General features: G+C 52.8%; 13 non-coding genes and 12 pseudogenes across 13 annotated transcripts; all 25 read left to right on the forward strand.

The window, feature by feature from the left end:
- Positions 1 to 11: 11 nt before the first annotated feature.
- On the forward strand, positions 12 to 122 carry LOC135590997 (5S ribosomal RNA; annotated as a pseudogene).
- A 544-nt stretch (positions 123 to 666) lies between these two features.
- LOC135590012 (5S ribosomal RNA) lies at positions 667 to 785 on the forward strand. The gene has a single exon (XR_010477418.1). It is a non-coding gene; the product is annotated as a 5S ribosomal RNA (ribosomal RNA).
- Positions 786 to 1,329: 544 nt separating this feature from the next.
- LOC135591471 (5S ribosomal RNA) lies at positions 1,330 to 1,440 on the forward strand (annotated as a pseudogene).
- Positions 1,441 to 1,984: 544 nt separating this feature from the next.
- LOC135589577 (5S ribosomal RNA) lies at positions 1,985 to 2,103 on the forward strand. Its single transcript, XR_010476984.1, has one exon. It is a non-coding gene; the product is annotated as a 5S ribosomal RNA (ribosomal RNA).
- Positions 2,104 to 2,647: 544 nt separating this feature from the next.
- LOC135590254 (5S ribosomal RNA) lies at positions 2,648 to 2,766 on the forward strand. The gene has a single exon (XR_010477660.1). It is a non-coding gene; the product is annotated as a 5S ribosomal RNA (ribosomal RNA).
- A 544-nt stretch (positions 2,767 to 3,310) lies between these two features.
- Positions 3,311 to 3,421, forward strand: LOC135591472 (5S ribosomal RNA; annotated as a pseudogene).
- A 544-nt stretch (positions 3,422 to 3,965) lies between these two features.
- Positions 3,966 to 4,084, forward strand: LOC135589578 (5S ribosomal RNA). The gene has a single exon (XR_010476985.1). It is a non-coding gene; the product is annotated as a 5S ribosomal RNA (ribosomal RNA).
- A 544-nt stretch (positions 4,085 to 4,628) lies between these two features.
- LOC135590998 (5S ribosomal RNA) lies at positions 4,629 to 4,739 on the forward strand (annotated as a pseudogene).
- A 544-nt stretch (positions 4,740 to 5,283) lies between these two features.
- On the forward strand, positions 5,284 to 5,402 carry LOC135590014 (5S ribosomal RNA). The gene has a single exon (XR_010477420.1). It is a non-coding gene; the product is annotated as a 5S ribosomal RNA (ribosomal RNA).
- Positions 5,403 to 5,946: 544 nt separating this feature from the next.
- On the forward strand, positions 5,947 to 6,057 carry LOC135590999 (5S ribosomal RNA; annotated as a pseudogene).
- A 544-nt stretch (positions 6,058 to 6,601) lies between these two features.
- On the forward strand, positions 6,602 to 6,720 carry LOC135592003 (5S ribosomal RNA). The gene has a single exon (XR_010478769.1). It is a non-coding gene; the product is annotated as a 5S ribosomal RNA (ribosomal RNA).
- A 544-nt stretch (positions 6,721 to 7,264) lies between these two features.
- LOC135591473 (5S ribosomal RNA) lies at positions 7,265 to 7,375 on the forward strand (annotated as a pseudogene).
- A 544-nt stretch (positions 7,376 to 7,919) lies between these two features.
- LOC135589813 (5S ribosomal RNA) lies at positions 7,920 to 8,038 on the forward strand. The gene has a single exon (XR_010477219.1). It is a non-coding gene; the product is annotated as a 5S ribosomal RNA (ribosomal RNA).
- Positions 8,039 to 8,582: 544 nt separating this feature from the next.
- On the forward strand, positions 8,583 to 8,693 carry LOC135591426 (5S ribosomal RNA; annotated as a pseudogene).
- A 544-nt stretch (positions 8,694 to 9,237) lies between these two features.
- Positions 9,238 to 9,356, forward strand: LOC135589567 (5S ribosomal RNA). The gene has a single exon (XR_010476975.1). It is a non-coding gene; the product is annotated as a 5S ribosomal RNA (ribosomal RNA).
- A 544-nt stretch (positions 9,357 to 9,900) lies between these two features.
- On the forward strand, positions 9,901 to 10,011 carry LOC135591000 (5S ribosomal RNA; annotated as a pseudogene).
- Positions 10,012 to 10,555: 544 nt separating this feature from the next.
- On the forward strand, positions 10,556 to 10,674 carry LOC135592005 (5S ribosomal RNA). Its single transcript, XR_010478770.1, has one exon. It is a non-coding gene; the product is annotated as a 5S ribosomal RNA (ribosomal RNA).
- Positions 10,675 to 11,218: 544 nt separating this feature from the next.
- On the forward strand, positions 11,219 to 11,329 carry LOC135591474 (5S ribosomal RNA; annotated as a pseudogene).
- A 544-nt stretch (positions 11,330 to 11,873) lies between these two features.
- LOC135589486 (5S ribosomal RNA) lies at positions 11,874 to 11,992 on the forward strand. Its single transcript, XR_010476894.1, has one exon. It is a non-coding gene; the product is annotated as a 5S ribosomal RNA (ribosomal RNA).
- A 543-nt stretch (positions 11,993 to 12,535) lies between these two features.
- Positions 12,536 to 12,646, forward strand: LOC135591054 (5S ribosomal RNA; annotated as a pseudogene).
- A 544-nt stretch (positions 12,647 to 13,190) lies between these two features.
- On the forward strand, positions 13,191 to 13,309 carry LOC135590399 (5S ribosomal RNA). Its single transcript, XR_010477806.1, has one exon. It is a non-coding gene; the product is annotated as a 5S ribosomal RNA (ribosomal RNA).
- A 544-nt stretch (positions 13,310 to 13,853) lies between these two features.
- LOC135591056 (5S ribosomal RNA) lies at positions 13,854 to 13,964 on the forward strand (annotated as a pseudogene).
- Positions 13,965 to 14,508: 544 nt separating this feature from the next.
- LOC135591023 (5S ribosomal RNA) lies at positions 14,509 to 14,619 on the forward strand (annotated as a pseudogene).
- Positions 14,620 to 15,163: 544 nt separating this feature from the next.
- On the forward strand, positions 15,164 to 15,282 carry LOC135590937 (5S ribosomal RNA). Its single transcript, XR_010478340.1, has one exon. It is a non-coding gene; the product is annotated as a 5S ribosomal RNA (ribosomal RNA).
- A 544-nt stretch (positions 15,283 to 15,826) lies between these two features.
- On the forward strand, positions 15,827 to 15,945 carry LOC135591043 (5S ribosomal RNA). Its single transcript, XR_010478418.1, has one exon. It is a non-coding gene; the product is annotated as a 5S ribosomal RNA (ribosomal RNA).
- The last annotated feature ends 231 nt before the right edge of the window (positions 15,946 to 16,176 follow it).

Genomic DNA, 16,176 nt, shown 5'->3' on the forward strand with positions numbered 1-16,176 from the left:
GCACAAAAAACGAGTGCGATCATACCAGCACCGGATCCCATCAGAACTCCGAAGTTAAGCGTGCTTGGGCGAGAGTAGTACTAGGATGGGTGACCCCCTGGGAAGTCCTCGTGTCGCACTCCTTTTTGCGCCCCGAGCGGCCAAAAGACTTACTTAAAACTCTCTTTTAAGCTTTTCAATTTTTCCAGCATTATGGCCAACAATAAATATGTCATTAACATATATATAGCAGGAGAATAATGAAATCATCATCTAAAAATTTCTTCATAAAACATACAATGACCAGACATGGTTCTAGGATGGGTGACCCCCTGGGAAGTCCTCGTGTTGCACTCCTTTTTGCGCCCCGAGCGGCCAAAACCTCTCCCGTCGACCTCCGAGGCGATGGTTTTGGGCCTCGGAATTTGCCGTGACCGCTACGCAGTCAGTCTCGTGGGGCTCGGAGAGAGCTTTCCGGAATGGGGCCGCAATAGCGATTCCGAGTTCGTTCGAGAAAGTCCCGATGGTTTCGGCGCGCGCTTGCCGTGTCCGGTACGCGGTCGGCCTCGTGGGCATCGGAGGGATCCGACAATGGCGATTCCGAGATCGTTCGAGAGGTTTCGGGGCTCCGGTCGTCGATGCGCCGTCCGCGACGTGCACAAAGGAGAGGGACGACGCACACAAAACTAGTGCGATCATACCAGCACTAAAGCACCGGATCCCATCAGAACTTCGAAGTTAAGGCTGCTTGGGCGAGAGTAGTACTAGGATGGGTGACCCCCTGGGAAGTCCTCGTGTTGCACTCTTTTTTGCGCCACGAGCGGCCAAAAGACTTACTTAAAACTCTCTTTTAAGCTTTTCAATTTTTCCAGCATTATGGCCAACAATAAATATGTCATTAACATATATATAGCAGGAGAATAATGAAATCATCATCTAAAAATTTCTTCATAAAACATACAATGACCAGACATGGTTCTAGGATGGGTGACCCCCTGGGAAGTCCTCGTGTTGCACTACTTTTTGCGCCCCGAGCGGCCAAAACCTCTCCCGTCGACCTCCGAGGCGATGGTTTTGGGCCTCGGAATTTGCCGTGACCGCTACGCAGTCAGTCTCGTGGGGCTCGGAGAGAGCTTTCCGGAATGGGGCCGCAATAGCGATTCCGAGTTCGTTCGAGAAAGTCCCGATGGTTTCGGCGCGCGCTTGCTGTGTCCGGTACGCGGTCGGCCTCGTGGGCATCGGAGGGATCCGACAATGGCGATTCCGAGATCGTTCGAGAGGTTTCGGGGCTCCGGTCGTCGATGCACCGTCCGCGACGTGCACAAAGGCGAGGGACGACGCACAAAAAACGAGTGCGATCATACCAGCACCAGATCCCATCAGAACTCCGAAGTTAAGCGTGCTTGGGCGAGAGTAGTACTAGGATGGGTGACCCCCTGGGAAGTCCTCGTGTTGCACTCCTTTTTGGGCCCCGAGCGGCCAAAAGACTTACTTAAAACTCTCTTTTAAGCTTTTCAATTTTTCTAGCATTCTGGCCAACAATAAATATGTCATTAACATATATATAGCAGGAGAATAATGAAATCATCATCTAAAAATTTCTTCATAAAACATACAATGACCAGACATGGTTCTAGGATGGGTGACCCCCTGGGAAGTCCTCGTGTTGCACTCCTTTTTGCGCCCCGAGCGGCCAAAACCTCTCCTGTCGACCTCCGAGGCGATGGTTTTGGGCCTCGGAATTTGCCGTGACCGCTACGCAGTCAGTCTCGTGGGGCTCGGAGACAGCTTTCCGGAATGGGGCCGCAATAGCGATTCCGAGTTCGTTCGAGAAAGTCCCGATGGTTTCGGCGCGCGCTTGCCGTGTCCGGTACGCGGTCGGCCTCGTGGGCATCGGAGGGATCCGACAATGGCGATTCCGAGATCATTCGAGAGGTTTCGGGGCTCCGGTCGTCGATGCGCCGTCCGCGACGTGCACAAAGGCGAGGGACGACGCACACAAAACGAGTGCGATCATACCAGAACTGAAGCACCGGATCCCATCAGAACTCCGAAGTTAAGCCTGCTTGGGCGAGAGTAGTACTAGGATGGGTGACCCCCTGGGAAGTCCTCGTGTTGCACTCCTTTTTGCGCCACGAGCGGCCAAAAGACTTACTTAAAACTCTCTTTTAAGCTTTTCAATTTTTCCAGCATTATGGCCAACAATAAATATGTCATTAACATATATATAGCAGGAGAATAATGAAATCATCATCTAAAAATTTCTTCATAAAACATACAATGACCAGACATGGTTCTAGGATGGGTGACCCCCTGGGAAGTCCTCGTGTTGCACTACTTTTTGCGCCCCGCGCGGCCAAAACCTCTCCCGTCGACCTCCGAGGCGATGGTTTTGGGCCTCGGAATTTGCCGTGACCGCTACGCAGTCAGTCTCGTGGGGCTCGGAGAGAGCTTTCCGGAATGGGGCCGCAATAGCGATTCCGAGTTCGTTCGAGAAAGTCCCGATGGTTTCGGCGCGCGCTTGCCGTGTCCGGTACGCGGTCGGCCTCGTGGGCATCGGAGGGATCCGACAATGGCGATTCCGAGATCGTTCGAGAGGTTTCGGGGCTCCGGTCGTCGATGCGCCGTCCGCGACGTGCACAAAGGAGAGGGACGACGCACACAAAACTAGTGCGATCATACCAGCACTAAAGCACCGGATCCCATCAGAACTTCGAAGTTAAGGCTGCTTGGGCGAGAGTAGTACTAGGATGGGTAACCCCCTGGGAAGTCCTCGTGTTGCACTCTTTTTTGCGCCACGAGCGGCCAAAAGACTTACTTAAAACTCTCTTTTAAGCTTTTCAATTTTTCCAGCATTATGGCCAACAATAAATATGTCATTAACATATATATAGCAGGAGAATAATGAAATCATCATCTAAAAATTTCTTCATAAAACATACAATGACCAGACATGGTTCTAGGATGGGTGACCCCCTGGGAAGTCCTCGTGTTGCACTACTTTTTGCGCCCCGAGCGGCCAAAACCTCTCCCGTCGACCTCCGAGGCGATGGTTTTGGGCCTCGGAATTTGCCGTGACCGCTACGCAGTCAGTCTCGTGGGGCTCGGAGAGAGCTTTCCGGAATGGGGCCGCAATAGCGATTCCGAGTTCGTTCGAGAAAGTCCCGATGGTTTCGGCGCGCGCTTGCTGTGTCCGGTACGCGGTCGGCCTCGTGGGCATCGGAGGGATCCGACAATGGCGATTCCGAGATCGTTCGAGAGGTTTCGGGGCTCCGGTCGTCGATGCACCGTCCGCGACGTGCACAAAGGCGAGGGACGACGCACAAAAAACGAGTGCGATCATACCAGCACCAGATCCCATCAGAACTCCGAAGTTAAGCGTGCTTGGGCGAGAGTAGTACTAGGATGGGTGACCCCCTGGGAAGTCCTCGTGTTGCACTCCTTTTTGGGCCCCGAGCGGCCAAAAGACTTACTTAAAACTCTCTTTTAAGCTTTTCAATTTTTCTAGCATTCTGGCCAACAATAAATATGTCATTAACATATATATAGCAGGAGAATAATGAAATCATCATCTAAAAATTTCTTCATAAAACATACAATGACCAGACATGGTTCTAGGATGGGTGACCCCCTGGGAAGTCCTCGTGTTGCACTCCTTTTTGCGCCCCGAGCGGCCAAAACCTCTCCTGTCGACCTCCGAGGCGATGGTTTTGGGCCTCGGAATTTGCCGTGACCGCTACGCAGTCAGTCTCGTGGGGCTCGGAGACAGCTTTCCGGAATGGGGCCGCAATAGCGATTCCGAGTTCGTTCGAGAAAGTCCCGATGGTTTCGGCGCGCGCTTGCCGTGTCCGGTACGCGGTCGGCCTCGTGGGCATCGGAGGGATCCGACAATGGCGATTCCGAGATCATTCGAGAGGTTTCGGGGCTCCGGTCGTCGATGCGCCGTCCGCGACGTGCACAAAGGCGAGGGACGACGCACACAAAACGAGTGCGATCATACCAGAACTGAAGCACCGGATCCCATCAGAACTCCGAAGTTAAGCCTGCTTGGGCGAGAGTAGTACTAGGATGGGTGACCCCCTGGGAAGTCCTCGTGTTGCACTCCTTTTTGCGCCACGAGCGGCCAAAAGACTTACTTAAAACTCTCTTTTAAGCTTTTCAATTTTTCCAGCATTATGGCCAACAATAAATATGTCATTAACATATATATAGCAGGAGAATAATGAAATCATCATCTAAAAATTTCTTCATAAAACATACAATGACCAGACATGGTTCTAGGATGGGTGACCCCCTGGGAAGTCCTCGTGTTGCACTACTTTTTGCGCCCCGCGCGGCCAAAACCTCTCCCGTCGACCTCCGAGGCGATGGTTTTGGGCCTCGGAATTTGCCGTGACCGCTACGCAGTCAGTCTCGTGGGGCTCGGAGAGAGCTTTCCGGAATGGGGCCGCAATAGCGATTCCGAGTTCGTTCGAGAAAGTCCCGATGGTTTCGGCGCGCGCTTGCCGTGTCCGGTACGCGGTCGGCCTCGTGGGCATCGGAGGGATCCGACAATGGCGATTCCGAGATCGTTCGAGAGGTTTCGGGGCTCCGGTCGTCGATGCGCCGTCCGCGACGTGCACAAAGGCGAGGGACGACGCACAAAAAACGAGTGCGATCATACCAGCACCGGATCCCATCAGAACTCCGAAGTTAAGCGTGCTTGGGCGAGAGTAGTACTAGGATGGGTGACCCCCTGGGAAGTCCTCGTGTCGCACTCCTTTTTGCGCCCCGAGCGGCCAAAAGACTTACTTAAAACTCTCTTTTAAGCTTTTCAATTTTTCCAGCATTATGGCCAACAATAAATATGTCATTAACATATATATAGCAGGAGAATAATGAAATCATCATCTAAAAATTTCTTCATAAAACATACAATGACCAGACATGGTTCTAGGATGGGTGACCCCCTGGGAAGTCCTCGTGTTGCACTCCTTTTTGCGCCCCGAGCGGCCAAAACCTCTCCCGTCGACCTCCGAGGCGATGGTTTTGGGCCTCGGAATTTGCCGTGACCGCTACGCAGTCAGTCTCGTGGGGCTCGGAGAGAGCTTTCCGGAATGGGGCCGCAATAGCGATTCCGAGTTCGTTCGAGAAAGTCCCGATGGTTTCGGCGCGCGCTTGCCGTGTCCGGTACGCGGTCGGCCTCGTGGGCATCGGAGGGATCCGACAATGGCGATTCCGAGATCGTTCGAGAGGTTTCGGGGCTCCGGTCGTCGATGCGCCGTCCGCGACGTGCACAAAGGAGAGGGACGACGCACACAAAACTAGTGCGATCATACCAGCACTAAAGCACCGGATCCCATCAGAACTTCGAAGTTAAGGCTGCTTGGGCGAGAGTAGTACTAGGATGGGTGACCCCCTGGGAAGTCCTCGTGTTGCACTCTTTTTTGCGCCACGAGCGGCCAAAAGACTTACTTAAAACTCTCTTTTAAGCTTTTCAATTTTTCCAGCATTATGGCCAACAATAAATATGTCATTAACATATATATAGCAGGAGAATAATGAAATCATCATCTAAAAATTTCTTCATAAAACATACAATGACCAGACATGGTTCTAGGATGGGTGACCCCCTGGGAAGTCCTCGTGTTGCACTACTTTTTGCGCCCCGAGCGGCCAAAACCTCTCCCGTCGACCTCCGAGGCGATGGTTTTGGGCCTCGGAATTTGCCGTGACCGCTACGCAGTCAGTCTCGTGGGGCTCGGAGAGAGCTTTCCGGAATGGGGCCGCAATAGCGATTCCGAGTTCGTTCGAGAAAGTCCCGATGGTTTCGGCGCGCGCTTGCTGTGTCCGGTACGCGGTCGGCCTCGTGGGCATCGGAGGGATCCGACAATGGCGATTCCGAGATCGTTCGAGAGGTTTCGGGGCTCCGGTCGTCGATGCGCCGTCCGCGACGTGCACAAAGGCGAGGGACGACGCACAAAAAACGAGTGCGATCATACCAGCACCGGATCCCATCAGAACTCCGAAGTTAAGCGTGCTTGGGCGAGAGTAGTACTAGGATGGGTGACCCCCTGGGAAGTCCTCGTGTCGCACTCCTTTTTGCGCCCCGAGCGGCCAAAAGACTTACTTAAAACTCTCTTTTAAGCTTTTCAATTTTTCCAGCATTATGGCCAACAATAAATATGTCATTAACATATATATAGCAGGAGAATAATGAAATCATCATCTAAAAATTTCTTCATAAAACATACAATGACCAGACATGGTTCTAGGATGGGTGACCCCCTGGGAAGTCCTCGTGTTGCACTCCTTTTTGCGCCCCGAGCGGCCAAAACCTCTCCCGTCGACCTCCGAGGCGATGGTTTTGGGCCTCGGAATTTGCCGTGACCGCTACGCAGTCAGTCTCGTGGGGCTCGGAGAGAGCTTTCCGGAATGGGGCCGCAATAGCAATTCTGAGTTCGTTCGAGAAAGTCCCGATGGTTTCGGCGCGCGCTTGCCGTGTCCGGTACGCGGTCGGCCTCGTGGGCATCGGAGGGATCCGACAATGGCGATTCCGAGATCGTTCGAGAGGTTTCGGGGCTCCGGTCGTCGATGCGCCGTCCGCGACGTGCACAAAGGCGAGGGACGATGCACACAAAACGAGTGCGATCATACCAGCACTAAAGCACCGGATCCCATCAGAACTCCGAAGTTAAGCCTGCTTGGGCGAGAGTAGTACTAGGATGGGTGACCCCCTGGGAAGTCCTCGTGTTGCACTCTTTTTTGCGCCACGAGCGGCCAAAAGACTTACTTAAAACTCTCTTTTAAGCTTTTCAATTTTTCCAGCATTATGGCCAACAATAAATATGTCATTAACATATATATAGCAGGAGAATAATGAAATCATCATCTAAAAATTTCTTCATAAAACATACAATGACCAGACATGGTTCTAGGATGGGTGACCCCCTGGGAAGTCCTCGTGTTGCACTACTTTTTGCGCCCCGAGCGGCCAAAACCTCTCCCGTCGACCTCCGAGGCGATGGTTTTGGGCCACGGAATTTGCCGTGACCGCTACGCAGTCAGCCTCGTGGGGCTCGGAGAGAGCTTTCCGGAATGGGGCCGCAATAGCGATTCCGAGTTCGTTCGAGAAAGTCCCGATGGTTTCGGCGCGCGCTTGCCGTGTCCGGTACGCGGTCGGCCTCGTGGGCATCGGAGGGATCCGACAATGGCGATTCCGAGATCGTTCGAGAGGTTTCGGGGCTCCGGTCGTCGATGCGCCGTCCGCGACGTGCACAAAGGTGAGGGACGACGCACAAAAAACGAGTGCGATCATACCAGCACCAGATCCCATCAGAACTCCGAAGTTAAGCGTGCTTGGGCGAGAGTAGTACTAGGATGGGTGACCCCCTGGGAAGTCCTCGTGTTGCACTCCTTTTTGGGCCCCGAGCGGCCAAAAGACTTACTTAAAACTCTCTTTTAAGCTTTTCAATTTTTCTAGCATTCTGGCCAACAATAAATATGTCATTAACATATATATAGCAGGAGAATAATGAAATCATCATCTAAAAATTTCTTCATAAAACATACAATGACCAGACATGGTTCTAGGATGGGTGACCCCCTGGGAAGTCCTCGTGTTGCACTCCTTTTTGCGCCCCGAGCGGCCAAAACCTCTCCTGTCGACCTCCGAGGCGATGGTTTTGGGCCTCGGAATTTGCCGTGACCGCTACGCAGTCAGTCTCGTGGGGCTCGGAGATAGCTTTCCGGAATGGGGCCGCAATAGCGATTCCGAGTTCGTTCGAGAAAGTCCCGATGGTTTCGGCGCGCGCTTGCCGTGTCCGGTATGCGGTCGGCCTCGTGGGCAACGGAGGGATCCGACAATGGCGATTCCGAGATCATTCGAGAGGTTTCGGGGCTCCGGTCGTCGATGCGCCGTCCGCGACGTGCACAAAGGCGAGGGACGACGCACACAAAATGAGTGCGATCATACCAGAACTAAAGCACCGGATCCCATCAGAACTCCGAAGTTAAGCTTGCTTGGGCGAGAGTTGTACTAGGATGGGTGACCCCCTGGGAAGTCCTCGTGTTGCACTCCTTTTTGCGCCACGAGCGGCCAAAAGACTTACTTAAAACTCTCTTTTAAGCTTTTCAATTTTTCCAGCATTATGGCCAACAATAAATATGTCATTAACATATATATAGCAGGAGAATAATGAAATCATCATCTAAAAATTTCTTCATAAAACATACAATGACCAGACATGGTTCTAGGATGGGTGACCCCCTGGGAAGTCCTCGTGTTGCACTCCTTTTTGCGCCCCGAGCGACCAAAACCTCTCCTGTCGACCTCCGAGGCGATGGTTTTGGGCCTCGGAATTTGCCGTGACCGCTACGCAGTCAGTCTCGTGGGGCTCGGAGACAGCTTTCCGGAATGGGGCCGCAATAGCGATTCCGAGTTCGTTCGAGAAAGTCCCGATGGTTTCGGCGCGCGCTTGCCGTGTCCGGTACGCGGTCGGCCTCGTGGGCATCGGAGGGATCCGACAATGGCGATTCCGAGATCATTCGAGAGGTTTCGGGGCTCCGGTCGTCGATGCGCCGTCCGCGACGTGCACAAAGGCGAGGGACGACGCACAAAAAACGAGTGCGATCATACCAGCACCAGATCCCATCAGAACTCCGAAGTTAAGCGTGCTTGGGCGAGAGTAGTACTAGGATGGGTGACCCCCTGGGAAGTTCTCGTGTTGCACTCCTTTTTGGGCCCCGAGCGGCCAAAAGACTTACTTAAAACTCTCTTTTAAGCTTTTCAATTTTTCTAGCATTCTGGCCAACAATAAATATGTCATTAACATATATATAGCAGGAGAATAATGAAATCATCATCTAAAAATTTCTTCATAAAACATACAATGACCAGACATGGTTCTAGGATGGGTGACCCCCTGGGAAGTCCTCGTGTTGCACTCCTTTTTGCGCCCCGAGCGGCCAAAACCTCTCCTGTCGACCTCCGAGGCGATGGTTTTGGGCCTCGGAATTTGCCGTGACCGCTACGCAGTCAGTCTCGTGGGGCTCGGAGACAGCTTTCCGGAATGGGGCCGCAATAGCGATTCCGAGTTCGTTCGAGAAAGTCCCGATGGTTTCGGCGCGCGCTTGCCGTGTCCGGTACGCGGTCGGCCTCGTGGGCATCGGAGGGATCCGACAATGGCGATTCCGAGATCATTCGAGAGGTTTCGGGGCTCCGGTCGTCGATGCGCCGTCCGCGACGTGCACAAAGGCGAGGGACGACGCACACAAAACGAGTGCGATCATACCAGAACTAAAGCACCGGATCCCATCAGAACTCCGAAGTTAAGCCTGCTTGGGCGAGAGTAGTACTAGGATGGGTGACCCCCTGGGAAGTCCTCGTGTTGCACTCCTTTTTGCGCCACGAGCGGCCAAAAGACTTACTTAAAACTCTCTTTTAAGCTTTTCAATTTTTCCAGCATTATGGCCAACAATAAATATGTCATTAACATATATATAGCAGGAGAATAATGAAATCATCATCTAAAAATTTCTTCATAAAACATACAATGACCAGACATGGTTCTAGGATGGGTGACCCCCTGGGAAGTCCTCGTGTTGCACTACTTTTTGCGCCCCGCGCGGCCAAAACCTCTCCCGTCGACCTCCGAGGCGATGGTTTTGGGCCTCGGAATTTGCCGTGACCGCTACGCAGTCAGTCTCGTGGGGCTCGGAGAGAGCTTTCCGGAATGGGGCCGCAATAGCGATTCCGAGTTCGTTCGAGAAAGTCCCGATGGTTTCGGCGCGCGCTTGCCGTGTCCGGTACGCGGTCGGCCTCGTGGGCATCGGAGGGATCCGACAATGGCGATTCCGAGATCGTTCGAGAGGTTTCGGGGCTCCGGTCGTCGATGCGCCGTCCGCGACGTGCACAAAGGCGAGGGACGACGCACAAAAAACGAGTGCGATCATACCAGCACCGGATCCCATCAGAACTCCGAAGTTAAGCGTGCTTGGGCGAGAGTAGTACTAGGATGGGTGACCCCCTGGGAAGTCCTCGTGTCGCACTCCTTTTTGCGCCCCGAGCGGCCAAAAGACTTACTTAAAACTCTATTTTAAGCTTTTCAATTTTTCCAGCATTATGGCCAACAATAAATATGTCATTAACATATATATAGCAGGAGAATAATGAAATCATCATCTAAAAATTTCTTCATAAAACATACAATGACCAGACATGGTTCTAGGATGGGTGACCCCCTGGGAAGTCCTCGTGTTGCACTCCTTTTTGCGCCCCGAGCGGCCAAAACCTCTCCCGTCGACCTCCGAGGCGATGGTTTTGGGCCTCGGAATTTGCCGTGACCGCTACGCAGTCAGTCTCGTGGGGCTCGGAGAGAGCTTTCCGGAATGGGGCCGCAATAGCGATTCCGAGTTCGTTCGAGAAAGTCCCGATGGTTTCGGCGCGCGCTTGCCGTGTCCGGTACGCGGTCGGCCTCGTGGGCATCGGAGGGATCCGACAATGGCGATTCCGAGATCGTTCGAGAGGTTTCGGGGCTCCGGTCGTCGATGCGCCATCCGCGACGTGCACAAAGGCGAGGGACGACGCACACAAAACGAGTGCGATCATACCAGCACTAAAGCACCGGATCCCATCAGAACTCCGAAGTTAAGCCTGCTTGGGCGAGAGTAGTACTAGGATGGGTGACCCCCTGGGAAGTCCTCGTGTTGCACTCTTTTTTGCGCCACGAGCGGCCAAAAGACTTACTTAAAACTCTCTTTTAAGCTTTTCAATTTTTCCAGCATTATGGCCAACAATAAATATGTCATTAACATATATATAGCAGGAGAATAATGAAATCATCATCTAAAAATTTCTTCATAAAACATACAATGACCAGACATGGTTCTAGGATGGGTGACCCCCTGGGAAGTCCTCGTGTTGCACTACTTTTTGCGCCCCGAGCGGCCAAAACCTCTCCCGTCGACCTCCGAGGCGATGGTTTTGGGCCTCGGAATTTGCCGTGACCGCTACGCAGTCAGCCTCGTGGGGCTCGGAGAGAGCTTTCCGGAATGGGGCCGCAATAGCGATTCCGAGTTCGTTCGAGAAAGTCCCGATGGTTTCGGCGCGCGCTTGCCGTGTCCGGTACGCGGTCGGCCTCGTGGGCATCGGAGGGATCCGACAATGGCGATTCCGAGATCGTTCGAGAGGTTTCGGGGCTCCGGTCGTCGATGCGCCGTCCGCGACGTGCACAAAGGCGAGGAACGACGCACAAAAAACGAGTGCGATCATACCAGCACCAGATCCCATCAGAACTCCGAAGTTAAGCGTGCTTGGGCGAGAGTAGTACTAGGATGGGTGACCCCCTGGGAAGTCCTCGTGTTGCACTCCTTTTTGGGCCCCGAGCGGCCAAAAGACTTACTTAAAACTCTCTTTTAAGCTTTTCAATTTTTCTAGCATTCTGGCCAACAATAAATATGTCATTAACATATATATAGCAGGAGAATAATGAAATCATCATCTAAAAATTTCTTCATAAAACATACAATGACCAGACATGGTTCTAGGATGGGTGACCCCCTGGGAAGTCCTCGTGTTGCACTCCTTTTTGCGCCCCGAGCGGCCAAAACCTCTCCTGTCGACCTCCGAGGCGATGGTTTTGGGCCTCGGAATTTGCCGTGACCGCTACGCAGTCAGTCTCGTGGGGCTCGGAGACAGCTTTCCGGAATGGGGCCGCAATAGCGATTCCGAGTTCGTTCGAGAAAGTCCCGATGGTTTCGGCGCGCGCTTGCCGTGTCCGGTATGCGGTCGGCCTCGTGGGCATCGGAGGGATCCGACAATGGCGATTCCGAGATCATTCGAGAGGTTTCGGGGCTCCGGTCGTCGATGCGCCGTCCGCGACGTGCACAAAGGCGAGGGACGACGCACACAAAACGAGTGCGATCATACCAGAACTAAAGCACCGGATCCCATCAGAACTCCGAAGTTAAGCTTGCTTGGGCGAGAGTAGTACTAGGATGGGTGACCCCCTGGGAAGTCCTCGTGTTGCACTCCTTTTTGCGCCACGAGCGGCCAAAAGACTTACTTAAAACTCTCTTTTAAGCTTTTCAATTTTTCCAGCATTATGGCCAACAATAAATATGTCATTAACATATATATAGCAGGAGAATAATGAAATCATCATCTAAAAATTTCTTCATAAAACATACAATGACCAGACATGGTTCTAGGATGGTGACCCCCTGGGAAGTCCTCGTGTTGCACTACTTTTTGCGCCCCGCGCGGCCAAAACCTCTCCCGTCGACCTCCGAGGCGATGGTTTTGGGCCTCGGAATTTGCAGTGACCGCTACTCAGTCAGTCTCGTGGGGCTCGGAGAGAGCTTTCCGGAATGGGGCCGCAATAGCGATTCCGAGTTCGTTCGAGAAAGTCCCGATGGTTTCGGCGCGCGCTTGCCGTGTCCGGTACGCGGTCGGCCTCGTGGGCATCGGAGGGATCCGACAATGGCGATTCCGAGATCGTTCGAGAGGTTTCGGGGCTCCGGTCGTCGATGCGCCGTCCGCGACGTGCACAAAGGCGAGGGACGACGCACAAAAAACGAGTGCGATCATACCAGCACCGGATCCCATCAGAACTCCGAAGTTAAGCGTGCTTGGGCGAGAGTAGTACTAGGATGGGTGACCCCCTGGGAAGTCCTCGTGTTGCACTCCTTTTTTGGCCCCGAGCGGCCAAAAGACTTACTTAAAACTCTCTTTTAAGCTTTTCAATTTTTCTAGCATTCTGGCCAACAATAAATATGTCATTAACATATATATAGCAGGAGAATAATGAAATCATCATCTAAAAATTTCTTCATAAAACATACAATGACCAGACATGGTTCTAGGATGGGTGACCCCCTGGGAAGTCCTCGTGTTGCACTCCTTTTTGCGCCCCGAGCGGCCAAAACCTCTCCTGTCGACCTCCGAGGCGATGGTTTTGGGCCTTGGAATTTGTCGTGACCGCTACGCAGTCAGTCTCGTGGGGCTCGGAGAGAGCTTTCCGGAATGGGGCCACAATAGCGATTCCGAGTTCGTTCGAGAAAGTCCCGATGGTTTCGGCGCGCGCTTGCCGTGTCCGGTACGCGGTCGGCCTCGTGGGCATCGGAGAGATCCGACAATGGCGATTCCGAGATCATTCGAGAGGTTTCGGGGCTCCGGTCGTCGATGCGCCGTCCGCGACGTGCACAAAGGCGAGGGACGACGCACACAAAACGAGTGCGATCATACCAGAACTAAAGCACCGGATACCATCAGAACTCCGAAGTTAAGCCTGCTTGGGCGAGAGTAGTACTAGGATGGGTGACCCCCTGGGAAGTCCTCGTGTTGCACTCCTTTTTGCGCCACGAGCGGCCAAAAGACTTACTTAAAACTCTCTTTTAAGCTTTTCAATTTTTCCAGCATTATGGCCAACAATAAATATGTCATTAACATATATATAGCAGGAGAATAATGAAATCATCATCTAAAAATTTCTTCATAAAACATACAATGACCAGACATGGTTCTAGGATGGGTGACCCCCTGGGAAGTCCTCGTGTTGCACTACTTTTTGCGCCCCGCGCGGCCAAAACCTCTCCCGTCGACCTCCGAGGCGATGGTTTTGGGCCTCGGAATTTGCAGTGACCGCTACGCAGTCAGTCTCGTGGGGCTCGGAGAGAGCTTTCCGGAATGGGGCCGCAATAGCGATTCCGAGTTCGTTCGAGAAAGTCCCGATGGTTTCGGCGCGCGCTTGCCGTGTCCGGTACGCGGTCGGCCTCGTGGGCATCGGAGGGATCCGACAATGGCGATTCCGAGATCGTTCGAGAGGTTTCGGGGCTCCGGTCGTCGATGCGCCGTCCGCGACGTGCACAAAGGCGAGGGACGACGCACAAAAAACGAGTGCGATCATACCAGCACCGGATCCCATCAGAACTCCGAAGTTAAGCGTGCTTGGGCGAGAGTAGTACTAGGATGGGTGACCCCCTGGGAAGTCCTCGTGTTGCACTCCTTTTTGGGCCCCGAGCGGCCAAAAGACTTACTTAAAACTCTCTTTTAAGCTTTTCAATTTTTCTAGCATTCTGGCCAACAATAAATATGTCATTAACATATATATAGCAGGAGAATAATGAAATCATCATCTAAAAATTTCTTCATAAAACATACAATAACCAGACATGGTTCTAGGATGGGTGACCCCCTGGGAAGTCCTCGTGTTGCACTCCTTTTTGCGCCCCGAGCGGCCAAAACCTCTCCTGTCGACCTCCGAGGCGATGGTTTTGGGCCTCGGAATTTGCCGTGACCGCTACGCAGTCAGTCTCGTGGGGCTCGGAGAGAGCTTTCCGGAATGGGGCCGCAATAGCGATTCCGAGTTCGTTCGAGAAAGTCCCGATGGTTTCGGCGCGCGCTTGCCGTGTCCGGTACGCGGTCGGCCTCGTGGGCATCGGAGGGATCCGACAATGGCGATTCCGAGATCGTTCGAGAGGTTTCGGGGCTCCGGTCGTCGATGCGCCGTCCGCGACGTGCACAAAGGCGAGGGACGACGCACAAAAAACGAGTGCGATCATACCAGCACCGGATCCCATCAGAACTCCGAAGTTAAGCCTGCTTGGGCGAGAGTAGTACTAGGATGGGTGACCCCCTGGGAAGTTCTCGTGTTGCACTCCTTTTTGCGCCCCGAGCGGCCAAAAGACTTACTTAAAACTCTCTTTTAAGCTTTTCAATTTTTCCAGCATTATGGCCAACAATAAATATGTAATTAACATATATATAGCAGGAGAATAATGAAATCATCATCTAAAAATTTCTTCATAAAACATAAAATGACCAGACATGGTTCTAGGATGGGTGACCCCCTGGGAAGTCCTCGTGTTGCACTCCTTTTTGCGCCCCGAGCGGCCAAGACCTCTACCGTCGACCACCGAGGTGATGGTTTTGGGCCTCGGAATTTGCCGTGACCGCTACGCTGTCAGTCTCGTGGGGCTCGGAGAGAGCTTTCCGGAATGGGGCCGCAATAGCGATTCCGAGTTCGTTCGAGAAAGTCCCGATGGTTTCGGCGCGCGCTTGCCGTGTCCGGTACGCGGTCGGCCTCGTGGGCATCGGAGGGATCCGACAATGGCGATTCCGAGATCGTTCGAGAGGTTTCGGGGCTCCGGTCGTCGATGCGCTGTCCGCGACGTGCACAAAGGCGAGGGACGACGCACACAAAACATGTGCGATCATACCAGCACTAAAGCACCGGATCCCATCCGAACTTCGAAGTTAAGCGTGCTTGTGCGAGAGTAGTACTAGGATGGGTGACCCCCTGGGATGTCATCGTGTCGCACTCCTTTTTGCGCCCCGAGCGGCCAAAAGACTTACTTAAAACTCTCTTTTAAGCTTTTCAATTTTTCCAGCATTATGGCCAACAATAAATATGTCATTAACATATATATAGCAGGAGAATAATGAAATCATCATCTAAAAATTTCTTCATAAAACATACAATGACCAGACATGGTTCTAGGATGGGTGACCCCCTGGGAAGTCCTCGTGTTGCACTCCTTTTTGCGCCCCGAGCGGCCAAAACCTCTCCCGTCGACCTCCGAGGCGATGGTTTTGGGCCTCGGAATTTGCCGTGACCGCTACGCAGTCAGTCTCGTGGGGCTCGGAGAGAGCTTTCCGGAATGGGGCCGCAATAGCGATTCCGAGTTCGTTCGAGAAAGTCCCGATGGTTTCGGCGCGCGCTTGCCGTGTCCGGTACGCGGTCGGCCTCGTGGGCATCGGAGGGATCCGACAATGGCGATTCCGAGAACGTTCGAGAGGTTTCGGGGCTCCGGTCGTCGATGCGCCGTCCGCGACGTGCACAAAGGCGAGGGACGACGCACACAAAACGAGTGCGATCATACCAGCACTAAAGCACCGGATCCCATCAGAACTCCGAAGTTAAGCCTGCTTGGGCGAGAGTAGTACTAGGATGGGTGACCCCCTGGGAAGTCCTCGTGTTGCACTCCTTTTTGGGCCCCGAGCGGCCAAAAGACTTACTTAAATCTCTCTTTTAAGCTTTTCAATTTTTCCAGCATTATGGCCAACAATAAATATATCATTAACATATATATAGCAGGAGAATAATGAAATCATCATCTAAAAATTTCTTCATAAAACATACAATGACCAGACATGGTTCTAGGATGGGTGACCCCCTGGGAAGTCCTCGTGTTGCACTCCCTTTTGCGCCCCGAGCG

The sequence above is a fragment of the Musa acuminata genome, chromosome BXJ1-8 (assembly GCF_036884655.1).
Source record: "Musa acuminata AAA Group cultivar baxijiao chromosome BXJ1-8, Cavendish_Baxijiao_AAA, whole genome shotgun sequence".
Classification (NCBI taxonomy): Eukaryota; Viridiplantae; Streptophyta; class Magnoliopsida; order Zingiberales; family Musaceae; genus Musa; species Musa acuminata.